The sequence below is a fragment of the Amblyomma americanum genome, chromosome 1, assembly GCF_052857255.1.
Source record: "Amblyomma americanum isolate KBUSLIRL-KWMA chromosome 1, ASM5285725v1, whole genome shotgun sequence".
NCBI lineage: Eukaryota > Metazoa > Arthropoda > Arachnida > Ixodida > Ixodidae > Amblyomma > Amblyomma americanum.
The window spans coordinates 420,898,499-420,912,303 of NC_135497.1; the positions used below are offsets into that span (position 1 = coordinate 420,898,499).

The 13,805-nt window shown below is 43.0% G+C and overlaps 1 long non-coding RNA gene across 1 annotated transcript; it reads right to left on the reverse strand.

The window, feature by feature from the left end:
* Window positions 1-1,604: 1,604 nt before the first annotated feature.
* Window positions 1,605-11,623, reverse strand: LOC144103469 (uncharacterized). The gene is made up of 3 exons (XR_013308299.1): window positions 11,569-11,623; window positions 6,453-6,542; window positions 1,605-1,679 (listed from the first exon to the last, which is right to left on the reverse strand). It is a non-coding gene; the product is annotated as an uncharacterized LOC144103469 (long non-coding RNA).
* Window positions 11,624-13,805: the final 2,182 nt, after the last annotated feature.

Below are 13,805 nucleotides of genomic sequence, written 5' to 3' on the forward strand. Positions count from 1 at the left end.
TGCTTTTATGATGCCAGCAATTTATAACTCTGAGCGCCAATTCTGAATGGTTTAAGACATTTCTTGTTCCTTAACAAGATCCGTTCTTAATATGTACCCTGCCTTGGTACCTTTCCATGGGATTACACGGCTAAAACTGCTATTCACCTTCCTCTGTTAAAGCCATACACTAGCTTTCAAATAGGGTACATTGGAGTGCTCCTTTTTCCTGCTCCTTTCCAAATCTAGGCAACATCTCACCATTGTCACTAGCCCACACCCTGCCTCACAGCTCAAAAATTCTACAGTGCACTAAGTGCACTATGTAAAGTCTCATTCAGGATCTTGTTATCACATTATTTTTGCATCTGTATGAAAAGATTTCATAACTCTCTGAATATTCCCACCTGCAAATCTAAGTTTTCCCTTGCTACTCCTAGCATGCATATGCCACAGCTTCCTCCCACCTGCCAAGTTCCTTGCACTCTTTATATTCAAAATACTCAACAGTACACAATACATCATTTCTGACGTAAAATTCACTCCTGATTTAGCATCTTTGCAGACCTTTCTGACCACATCGTCATGGTTAATAGTTGTCAGTGCCAAGCTCTTCGCCACTTATGCAGTCAGACGCGCTTAAAACTGCCATAGTTACATGGAATACTCCTTTACTGAGAGGTGCACTCAAGGCTATTTTGAGCTTATCTCTTTACCTTGTGTAGCTACATGCTCCGAGCATTCTAAAGACATTCCAAATTACTGTCCTGTGCAGCGTATTTACCTATTATAAAAAAATCCAGCACTGAAACTTTACATGAGTGCCAATGAAGGCCACAGGCCTATAAGGACAATTAGAGCAAGCTGAGAAAAAGCATCTCAAGTGAAGGAGAAAGCCTGCTGCCCGCAGAGAGAGGCAGCATTAACAGCAAGACTACTGCCGCTAAATGCTACATGCAGGATTCAGCTACTGAAACCGAGAATTCATTCAGGCACTCAAGGTGGTCTGTACCTGGCGCATCATCCGATACAAATGAAATGAAAACGTACTTTTAGAAGCACGAGCAGCAGGCTTTTTTGGTGCAGCCCTCCTTCATAGATGTTGGGTTGAAAAACAAACAAAAGTACACCCATGAGAACTTTAGAAGCAGTGACAGTCTGAAGTCTAGCTCGCTGTCTACGTTAGCAGAACCTGTAAAAAAATTCAGAGGGCCCTTAAGACTGCTCATATGCTGAAGGCGGAATCATTAGTGCGTCATTGTGAGCCGTTCAACCTTAACACATGTTGCGCACTGAGAAATGAAACAGGGGTGTTCTTTACAACTGGTTAGACAAACACTAAATCCACAAACGTCGAAGTGATTTCCTGTACGACCTGTAAGTACACATACTCAATAAATCTGCTGAATTTTCTTGTGATGGGGCTTTTAAAATGTGCTCATGATTCTCAAAACCTGGTGAAATGCATCAAACATGGGGCCAATAACTTGGTTAGCAATGCATTTGTGGCCGTAAACAATACAGCTTCTGTGAATCCTTTGTTCAAAATCAGTTCATACAATATGCACACAAACATGTGTTGGCAAAACAATAGACAAAGGGCTTACCATCTGCAGGGGTCCCTGCAACCATCGCTGGGTTGACCAGCAGATCTGAGGCCGCTGAAATTCCACAGCTTGCCATGGGTGTGGCTGTGGCCACTGGGTGAAAAGGAATGATTGAGTAGCACTTATTGTAGCAAGATACCAAGGAAAGATTAGCATTGATCCAAAAGTCACCTAACACAAAAACCTGTTCCCACACATGTGCAAATAAATGATCCCCCAAACCTACACACCAAATTACCGTATTTACACAATTGTAAGTCAACCTAATTTGTAGCGATAACCACATAACGATAGCATTTAGAGCCTTCAAAGTAGCGGCAGCACGTGACCGTGGCGGCGCCTCCACGATCACCTGGCTGGTTACATGATGCGGAGCAGCTGCTGGCGGCGCCGTGGCTGATGACGTGGTGGGAAGCAGCTGTTGCTGCCAGCGGCGCGACGCACCGGCGAAATCGAGCTGCAACAGCTGTGCGAATGTTCCGTGTCAAGGGGGCCGAAGATGAAGAAGGAACACTCGGCAAAACGGAGCTGCGAAAGACTGACTTTGCAATTCAACTGAGCAAGTTCCACTCGGCCAGCTGTAGCTATCGCGTCACTCAAGGTTTAACGACAGCTAAACCATAGCCAAATTTTTTTTATTTGAAAATCTAAAGTGGGGGGGGGGGTTGGCTTAGAATAGAAACCAAAGCATGACACCATAAATAAAGGCGACAAACGAGATAATAGGGATACTACAGCATGGTTTAATTTTTGCTGCGCTGCTCCATCGCATTCCTCTTGATGCTGGCCTAGAGCAGCTGCTATGTGAACGCGTAGACCTGACAACCCGTCTTTGTGCACGGCAGTAGGTGGCGGCTGTTGATAAGCAGCAAACCAGGACACCCCTCTCCACATGTGGCTGCAGATAGCGGAGGCAGCACAATGCGCTATCGCGTTCTACTATTAAAGGAAAAGCTCAAACATCCTCCAAGTTTTTCTTTCTTTAAACTGTGCACTAAATGCTCAAGGGAGTGTTGACAGTTGGAAGGGCCACTGTTCCAAGAGTGGCGGCACCGCCACTTGGAACGACCGCGGTGCCGGGGAGCGTCGGTAGCTAACGGAAGAGCCGACGGCGCTCACGTGTAGTTTCGCTTTGGTTCTCATGCATCTAATGACTGCCGCCCACGTTTCACAAGTTTATAATGCCGTATTTCGTCGATCACTATTTGCGCTCTAAGTCCGATAAGCTTCCAGTGCTCGTTCACGGCTGCATTCAAGATGACTGTCATTCTTTACGCCTAAGAAACGAATAAATACGCGCGAGGCCGCGCGTTCGACATCTCGGAACGGGCGATACAGGTGTGGCGGGAGCATCGAGGCAAAATTTTCCGCTCTTCCACACAACATCATGGTGTGGTTGTTAGCGAAATGCGTGATTTTGCTGGACGTTAGAACAACGTGCTGTGGGACCACAGCAGCAATCACGACGGCAGTGCTAGTGAGGACGATGGCACAAGTGTCGACGAGTAGTACAGTAACTAATACATTTTTGTTTTGGAATGTACCCATGCGCGGCAGCCGACTGCAGCCGGATAGATAGTAAAAGCGAAGCTTACGCGACCTCAGTTTTCTTGCTGATATGCGATCGAAGGGGGTCGACATACATTCCAGTTGACTTACAATCGTGTAAATACGGAAACTGCCAGCAAGGAAAAAAAAGAATAATTCACTAACTTTTCCTTGATATAGAAAAAGTGCGTTAAGCCTGGTGCGACTCACTCCACTCATTATACACATTTATTTATTTATTTATACAAAATACCCCTAAAGGCCCTCAATTTGAGTGTATTACATGGGGGAAGGCACAGGCAAGTAATCAAAATAAATAAATAAGCCAATAATTCAAGAAACTACAAACAAAAACAGATAAAAGCATGTGGATCCTTGGAATAAAAATAAAAAACGACATACTTAAACATTAAAACATAAATGGCAAGAAACAGAAACATTAACAGAGTAATGTTAATACAAGTTATACAATTCTATCCACAACGGCATGAAAATAAAACAACAAGAATTATCAATAACAGAAATAAAAGACTAAAACCTAGCGCACTGGTAAGTTAACAATGTACTAAAAGATGATACGCAGAAGTAGTGGCAGATATTAGTTTATAACATTTCTCCAAATCAGTGGTGGTAGCAACATCTGAAGGGAGAGCGTTCCTGTTGGTTATAGTGCGTGGAATGAATGAATGTGCATGGTTAGATGTACGGCATGACAAGCGCTTAACTTTAAACGGATGGTCGCGGCGGTCAAAAATGGAGGAAGGCAAAGAAAAAAAGTCCTTATGAAGCGTTGAGTGATGATACAGTTTATGAAAAAGAGATAAGCGTGCAACTTTATGACGGAGATATAGACCTTGCAGATCAGCGCGTTTCTTCAAGGCTGTGATGCTGGAACGACGTTAATAGTCAGAGTAGATGAAACGAGTTGCGCGATTTCTGCAATGATTTGATGTTATTTATAAAATATGCTTGCTGAGAGTCCCAAATAGCCGAAGCATATTCAATTTTAGGTCGAATAAGAGTGGTGTAAGCACGTAATCGGAAGTGAGAGGGAGCATGCTTTAAGTTATGTTTTAAGAGGCCTAATGACCGATTAGCAGATGCAAGAATAATGTTATTGTGGTGTCTGAATGAACGTGAAGACCGAGGTATTTATATGTGATTACCAACTCGACTCGAGTGTTATTTAAAGAATACGTTGTTTGAAATCGAGATATTCAGTAAGTAGAAGACAAATTTTATTTTTGAAAGGTTAAGTTGCATAAGCCAAGTAGAGCACCACGCTGTTACTGTCTCGAGGTCGGATTGTAAGGCTAGGCAATCTTCGTTAGTATAAATTTTGCGATAAATTACACAATCGTCGGCAAAAAGCAGTTGGGAAGAAATGGATTTAGGTAAATCGTTAATAAATTTAAGAAAAGCAAGGGGCCAAGCACTCTTCCTTGTGGGACGCCAGAATATACTTGGCTCAGAGAAGAAGTATAGTTATTGGCACTGGTAAACTGAAACCTGGAACAGAGAAAATCTTTAACCCATGCAATAACGAGAGGGTGAATATTAAGGCGTGTTAATTTGGTTAATAACCAGTTATGAAGTACCCTGTCAAAAGCTTTGGAAAAATAAAGAAATATAGAGAAGACTTGAATTCCAGCATCAACAGATTAATGAAGTTCGTGGATGAAACCGGCAAGTTGCATTTCCCACGAGTACCCTTTACGGAAGCCATGTTGGTATTTAAAGAAGATGCGTTGTTCTAAAAAGTTAAAAACCTGCGAATGAATCACGTGTTCAATGAGTTTACAAATAATGCTAGTTAATAAAAGTGGTCGATAATTGAGTGGTAAAGAACGATCACCGGACTTGAAAATAGGCACAACCTTAGCTAGGCACGAGTCCCGTGGAGCCAAACCAGATGAAAGGGATTGCGAAAAAATAGCGGACAAGTTGCGATGAATATCTTCAGATGAGTTCTTGAGTACAATCGCCGACCGATTTTTCGGACTCGAAGGGACCCGAAAGATGGTCCGAATAATCGAACAGTCCGAAATATCGGTGAAGTACAAAAACATCACTTTACAGAGATGAAATCGGCTTTAAAATGTCACTGATTTTACCTTGTGGAACATTTCTCTTGCTGGCGACGATTTGCGCCTGTATTTGCGCCAAAGTTGTGCTTTCACTGTACACGCTAGACAGCATGGTCACCGCAATTAGTTGGAATACTTCCCACGCTTCTTTGACGGGCCCGGCGGGACCATGTTATCCACAACACAAGTGTTCACCACACAGCTCGTCAAACACGCAAAGATAAGGCACTTTTCGTTAAAAGCGGCGGAACCACCGGACGCAATCATAAAACGGCAAACGAATGTAACTTCGTGATGACTGAGCGCCACTCAGTCGACGCGGTCAGAGAAACCCAAGTGACGAAACGGCGAATGGAGAACGTGAGACTCGCTGCGGTGGCTCAGTAGTTAGGGCGCTCGACTACTGATCAGGAGTACCCAAGTTGGAACCCGACCACAGTGGCCGCGTTTCGATGGAGGCGCAACGCAAAGGCGCCGAAAGTATGTCAAGCCAATCCAACTGCAGCGCAAATCCACCTCAATCCAAGATGGCGCCTTTTGCGCTGGCGAAAAGCCGATAAGATGGCCGATTTTGTCCTGCAGGCGACTGTAATTAGTCCGAAAAATCGAACTTTCGGACTTTTGAAGTCCGAAATATTCATCGCGATTATGTATGCGCTTCTGTGGGGTGACTGATGGTGGGTGCCTCATCGAGGTCTGAAATATCCTACAAGTCCGAATTATTGGAGTCCGAATTACCCGTCGGCTACTGTATTTTGTTAATAAAACCAAGGTGATCAGACGCTGACAGTCGTTTTAAGTTTCCTTAGTAAAGATAAGATACTAGTTTCACTAATAACTATTTCGGACATTGAGGTATTAAAATGATTCGTAGTAGCAGGGACTGAATAAACTTCTCGAGTAAAGACGGAAGTGAATGCGTCGTTAAGAGCTTGTGCGCTTTCAGCCACAGGAACACTGCCTCTTTCAGCATTGGTAAGTTATATCAGGATGATTCGAAGGGTTGATCGTCTGCCAGAACTTACGTGAGTTATTCTTTCACATTGATGGTAAATTTTGGGTGAAGAAATGGCAACGAGCAGATTTAAGCGCCGTATGATAATCTTTATCACACTGTTATCTTTATCGCACAGTGCTCAACTGAGCTTCCACTGACATTCTGTCTAACACAGCTTCCTTCAGTGCACATGCTACATATGTGTCATGGCACACAACAATCAAATGGGCTCACCGTTTGCAAGACTACTGACAGCTGTAGCAGGGACAGCCGGCAAGTTTGATGCTGCTGTCTGCTGGCAGCTCATCGTGAGTGTGGCTGTGGCTGTTGGGTAAGGAAGAGGCATCAGAAGGGCATCTGCATTAACACAAAGCCACGGAGCACTTGGCACTGAATAGTCACCTTAATTAAATGCCCCCAACTTCCTTACACATGCAGCTGATTCCTACCTTTCTACTCTTACACACCGCTAACTGCAAGCAAGCCTTGCATAACAACAGGGTCCTAATGGTCCAATGTTTAAGGGAATCACCCAAGGTGGCGTAGATTTGTAATAAGGTAGTAAGTAGCATCAACCCAAGCACAGCCATATGGCAAGAATGGAAAGCTATACAGTTTCTTTTTGAAACCTTGTAGCTGAAGAAAAATTCATCCCTTGCCCCAGGTTCAAACCTGGACCACGAAGAATTTTTCTTCAACTACGAAGAGTCTGTGGTAGCCGTATAGCTCTGATTTGCAGCCATACGGCACTGTTTGCTAATGAGCAAGTACAGCATGTTAAATCCGGTGCCAACCACTGTCCATAGAAATTTCCAACCAGGCTTCCAGTGCTGCAAAAGCATCATGCAGTGCACATATTAAACACAAGGGCTAAGCACAAGTGTGGCAGCATACGGCAGTTAAGTAGGCCCACCGTGTGCAGGTGTGTACCAAGCCATGGCTTCATTCATCACCAGGCTCGTCTCCACTGGCGGGTGGCAGCTCAATATATTAGTGGCAGCGTCAACTAATTGAACAGAAACATATTTGCAGGGGGTGAGAGTAGCTCTTGCAAGGGCCTGTAGCCACGAAAGCTGCTCACGACTTTGCAAGGCATGTGCTATGACCTTTCAATATATGTTCTTTGACAGGCCGCTGTCAGACGTTGCCAAAAATAAAAAATCTTCAGAAGTGAGAATGATCTCTTTTTCTGAAACTACAGGGCTGCAGAGCCACTGCTTCAGCAGGCACGAAAAGGAAACCTCCAGAGCATGAGCAGAACACATCTGGCTATCAGACATATCCTTCGTGTGACAAGCAATAAAAGTGGTCACCGCCGGCACAGGCTCAATGAAAGATCATTTAAAGTCTCCCTAAAGGGAAATACTAAGGCTAGACTAATCAATTTAAGTCTTGCATACATCTGTTCTTGTGCAAATATGTACTTCAAGCCTCACGTACATAACTTGAGTACATACTAGGTGTTAAAGGCAAGACACAGTAATTTTCAAAAATAGGCTCTTTGGGTTAAAAATATGGCTTTTGCGGCTTGGTATTCCTTGTGTTGGAAGACAACAGAGGATTTTAACAAATCATTTTATGTAGCATGCTGGTTAACTAATTTTTAATAATTAACTTTCAACTATTATAGTTAGGCACTTAGTTGCAATTAGAGGTTTGTAGCCGGTCATTAGTAATAGCCACAACAGCTTTCATAATTTCAAAAACATGGTTGGGCTCGGTGCTCTGGCTCGACAAAATTTGGCTTCTTTGACTAGTTACGTGTACTGGAAAGGTTGCTTTGCCTGCATGCTTTCAAAAGCGAATGTAGCCAAATTTTGTCGAGCCACTGCTTCGAGGGTAACCATGTTTTTGAAAACTAAAAGCTGCTATGGGTATTAATAACCACCAGCTACAAATCTCTAATTCTAACTAGGCGCCTAACTCTAATAGATAAGAAGTTCATTATTGAAATTTAGTTAACCAGCTTACTACTTAAAACATTTAACTGGTTTTCTAGTGCCCTCCAACAATGGTGATACTATGTTGCAAAATAAATAATTTTATTCCGAAAAGCCTATTTTTGAATTACTTAGTCTTCTATGTAACACCTGTTATATGATCATGCACTCAGGTTCCTGCTGGATATAGCTGGTGAGCCAAGTCAAAGGAGGTTTCCTTTCCGTTCTGCAGCCACGTACTTTCTCGACCTTCTGCAGATCAAGCGACGTTTCGGCACTGGATGACATCTTGCGTTCGTGACACTGTCCCCGCGTGAGGCAGCTGTCATCTGCAGTGCTTTTTGAAATCATACACACATCAAAGTTTTATTTCCTCTCATGTTGCAAAACCTTGTTTGTTAGAAGATGAGCAACGGATTTATGTGAAACACTAATGCACAAGTCTGGACCTCAAGCAATACACGACCCAATCCAGCAGGCAATGATGCACATTCAAGATTTCTTCAAAGTACGGAATTTGAACTCTGCTGGAAGGCATGCACTCTTCAGACATAATATTAGAAATAAGACTTGCAGACTGTTTGGAGACATTGTGAATGCATCGACTTTGTGTTCAAGGCAGACGCGGCAACAAATTCGCGAAGTAGCACAGCACCAACTCCTAACACGCCTTGTCTACAGTCTCGGTATGCTATTTCTCCATTGACAGGATGCACACATGCAATCATGCCAGCAACTGAGGGCAGTTTCAGGCTGCGCCAAACTCGACACCGTACTGGCTGTCACTTGAAGGCCACGGTCATACACAGCAACGCCAGTGGCATGAGCTCTCGGAAGCATGCCTGCATGAAGCATGTCGTGCCTTACAAATTAAGGCACGACAACTACAGAATTCCCAAGTATAATTGAGAGAGACAGGCTAGTTGGTGACTATTAATAGAGTGCATCTTGAAACCGCGCAAAAAAAGAGGCAAGGGACGAGGAAGAAACCAGCTATGGAACCCAGATGCTTTAATATTTATTCCCCAGTGTTCTCAGCAAACATACACAGGCAATAGAAATTAACAAATGTGTCTCTCAGAAATCTTCCAAACAAAATGCTGAAGCTTATCACCTTGGCTATCTGAATGATTAAAACACTGCGCATACAGAAAGTTTTTAGATGCCTGTTGTTGTTATCTGTGAAATTTTTATATCACATTATTTCTTCTCTGTATTAATATGTCTTTGCAAAAGTGTGCACTTCGTTCTTTCTTTTGTAGAACAGTCCGTTCTGTATATATCAATATGTACGATGTCCGATTCCTTTGCTGCATGCTAGCAACTGGGTGCATGGTCCCCGCCAGGGAGAGTATATCTGCCTTTTGCCCCTGTATCCTAGACCTTGTCATCTGAATAAAAGCATATCCACCCACCCACTCACCCATCCACCCATCTACCCATCCATCCATCCATCCATCCATTCATCCATCCATCCATCCATCCATCCATCCATCCATCCATCCATCCATCCATCCATCCATCCATCCATCCATCCATCCATCCATCCATCCATCCATCCATCCATCCATCCATCCATCCATCCATCCATCCATCCATCCATCCATCCATCCATCCATCCATCCATCCATCCATCCATCCATCCATCCATCCATCCATCCATCCATCCATCCATCCATCCATCCATCCATCCATCCATCCATCCATCCATCCATCCATCCATCCATCCATCCATCCATCCATCCATCCATCCATCTCGCGCTCAGTAGTGCTCAAAACGGTTTAGTTTGGTTTATAGGTGTTTAACGTCCCAAAGCGACTCAGCTATGAGGGAAGCAATAGTGAAGGGTTCCGAAAAATTCGACCACCTAGGGTTCTTTAACGTGAACACACATCCCACAGTACACGGGCCTCCAGAACTTCACTTCCATCGAAATTTGACCATCGCAGCCGAGATCGAAGCCGCGTCTTTCGGGCCAGCAGAGTCGCAACATGCATTTGAGCAAGATAACTTTCGCTAAAAGCACCTCAGTTGGTGGTGGAGTCACGGAGCATCTGCTCAAAAAGGGCATTCTTTTCTTTTTCTTACATTTGCAACAGAACGTCCTGCCTTCGGAAGCGGCATCTCCGACTACCAAGAGAGTTCTCATGAATTCCGGTACTCGAGACGACGTAATAAGTGCATTTCTGATTGACATGCTATGCCATTTCAGGGGCCACTCCAATCGGGTAATATTTCATTAGCAATTCTCTCAGCAAAGCAGCAACCTTGACGTGCAAGAAAACATTGGTAATGTTTCCAAAAAGATAATCAATCAGGCTAGCATGTCTTATAAAGGACCATTCCGCCCATATGATACACACATGTGGCAACACACGGCAGTCGATTAGGCTCACCGTGCGCAGGCGTGCCCAGGGCCACCGCTTGCTCAGGCACCATGCTCGTTTCGCTTGGTCGGTGGAAACTTGCAATGGCGGGGGCAGGGGCAGTGTCCACTGATTGACCAGAAACAATTATGTGGAGAGGTGAGAGTAGCTCTTGCAGGGTCCTGGAGCCACCAAAAGTGCTCACCACCTTGCTAGTCACTTGGTATGACATAATCTTAATATTTCCTCTTTGACAAACCATGGTTATAGTGCCAAATGTTACCAACCTCCCTTAGACATCAAGAGGTGAGAATGACCTCAATTTTTCGGCATGTCTATAGGCTATAGGACCAAAACAAAGATCACTTAAGCATAAATACCAACAGTACACTTTTCGTTACACCTGGCAAATTTGTGAATAAATGGCCTCAACAGCCAAAAGAGCAAGGACTTCAGCTACGCCTAAGCTGATGTTTGTACATCATATGATGTCCTAATTCGTACTTGTAATACATGAAACATAAATAAAGGAAAACAACACAAAATGGACAGGACGAAGCACAGCAAGATTACACTCCATCATATGCATATCTAGTTGTTCATGCCATTTATGCTTAATGTCTTGAAAACATGAATTTGGATTGGATATGAAGGCCTCTGCTGCAGAAGTGCATCCCTGCCAGTCTTGACATTTTCACACAACTTAAAGTGCAGCTTTGCCCCATAATGACAAAGGTGTTCACAGGAAGCAAAACATTTTGACGAAATATAGGTTTGAAGACTCTAGGCTCCTAGGATCTAAGAAGCAATAACGAAGAATTGCACACCATGCAGCAGCAGCGGTGACAACAAAATAAGCAATGCTACAACACTGCCTTTTTCTAACACAGAAAAACTGACAAGTGCAATGCACGTTCTGTTCAGTAAGCTAAGCTTCAGAAGGCTAAGTTCATTAGACCAAGTTTACTTCTGACTTGTCTCATTGCGTGTTCAAGCAGATGGGTTAAAGGACAGCATACATTACTGAAAAGCAGTCGTCTTACCGAGTAATGCTTCGTTTCCCTGCGAATCTCGCAGCACATCAAAATTGGCCTCTTCAGCGACCGGTACCACTTCTGCAAACAGAAGAACAGAATTATTGCAGGGTTACGACTGCATACAATCAAGCAGCAAAAGGTGCAAATTAAGTTCCTTCTGCCACTGGTAAAGTGGTTCAAGCTTTTGTTCTTATTGCCACATCATTTGGGGGGCATCTGCTACATGCAGATGCAGAGCAAGCTAGTAGGCTCTCTGGAGGTGATGCCATTGTTTGTTGTTAAGAGTGGTAGTGCAGCTCGAGAAGTAAACTGCAGACTGAACATGAAGTTGTTGCAGCCACTGTTCTTCATTTTAAAACCATAGTGGTATGTTCCATCTATATTGAACCACATATAACACTAACACTTGAGGATGTGGATGCACTTTTAAAACAACTACCAGAGCCATATCTTTTGGTTGGAGATTTTAATGTTCCTTCGTCCTTTTGGGGAATTGAACAAACTGACAGCAGAGGTCGCATTTTAAAATATGTTATACAATGCAATAATGTCTGTCTACTGAATCCAAAAGAGCCCACGTACTGCTCCCCATGTATTGGAAAAACTAGCCCCTTAGATTTATCTTTTAGTTCACCATCAGTTTTTACAGATTTTAAAAAGGTTATCCTGGACAACGTTTATGCAAGTAGCCATTTTTCGGTAATTATCAGCATACCATCCTCATCTTTAATCAATCCAAGCAAACCTCACTGTTGCCAGCTACACTTATCCGACTGGTCACTCTTTCAAGGAAAGGCCAGCCTGGATAAAATATTTTCCGATAACCTTGGCGTCGACGAACTTAAAGAAATATTCACAACCTGTATCAAAGCTGCTGCGCGCCTAGCAATTCCTCAGTCTTCGGTGGTGTAAGACAAAACCGCAAGGTTTGGTATACACAAGAATGTAGAGAAGCAAAGAAGGAACAAAATAAAGCCTGAAGATTTTTTCAACAAAACCCAACAGAGGAAAACCTTATCAATTTTAAAAAGGCGAGAGCAAGATCACGGCACATAGGTCACAATGCTGACAAAACTTCCTGGAAGAACTATACCATGTGTTACAGGGAAGACCAAGTAATTTTCAAAAATAGGCTTTTTGGGGTAAAAATATGGCTTTTTCAGCATAGCTTACCAGTGTTGGCGGAGACCAGAAAACTAGTGAATTGTTTTAAGTAGTTAAGCTGATTAACAAATTATAATTATTACCTTTTTAACTATTAGAGTTAAGCACCTACTTGCAATCAGAGATTTGTAGCCGGTTGATCGTAATAGACATTACAATTTAGAAAACGCAATATCCCTTGACGCTGTGGTTCGAAAAAATTTGGCTTTTTTTGACCATGTTTTCGAAAGCGCATGTATTTTGGCACGATGTAGACAAGTTTTGTATTAGTTGTTTCCCTTAATGCAGACACACAAATCTTGCGTTTGGCCCATGATGGCCTTAGTTGCCTATGTTTTATTAAACCCAACACAACACTACATTTGGGGAGCATACACATTTTGTGCATACTGTGTTACCTTAAAAATTACACACTGGTTTGGAAGTAGTAAATAAATAACAAAACAAACAATCCCCTTGAAAGACATGCTAATGAGCTAATTTATAAAGCACAACCATGAAGATGTTTATGCAAACAACTGGCAAATGATAGTTCAAAAACAACATAGTTTAACATACCAGCTCGGAATATTTTGATCAGCTTCGCTTTTTAATGGCAAAGTTCACCTTCATTTGGCAAAAACTAAAGAAAAGGTACGAACCAAATGTATACGTGCCGGGCAAATCGGCAAATCGGTTGCACTCTTAGTTAATACAAATATTAAAACGTGTGCATATTTGAACGCTTTTCATTTTAGGAAGAACCAATGCAGGAAATTCATGAATCATATTTTTAACCGAATGAAGAGGTGACGAACTGTGGTGTGAACATCATATCGCGTGGTTCGACCCGGGTTATTGAAAAGAGAACATTTGACAGAGGTCTTCCTGCATAGTTAGCAATTAAATTGAAGTTAGAAAGTGCGCCAACAAAACTGAAAATACGTTGTTTCGGAACCTACTTTGTTCTTTAATCAGGTGTGACTGCAGGCGAGTTGCAGCCAGCTTGCCTTAATTTTAAGCCCTCGTTTATTCATCCGCCGAGTCACAGAAAGCAGACCGTATGTATAGAGGGGAAATGGTACCAAGGGAGCGGTTAA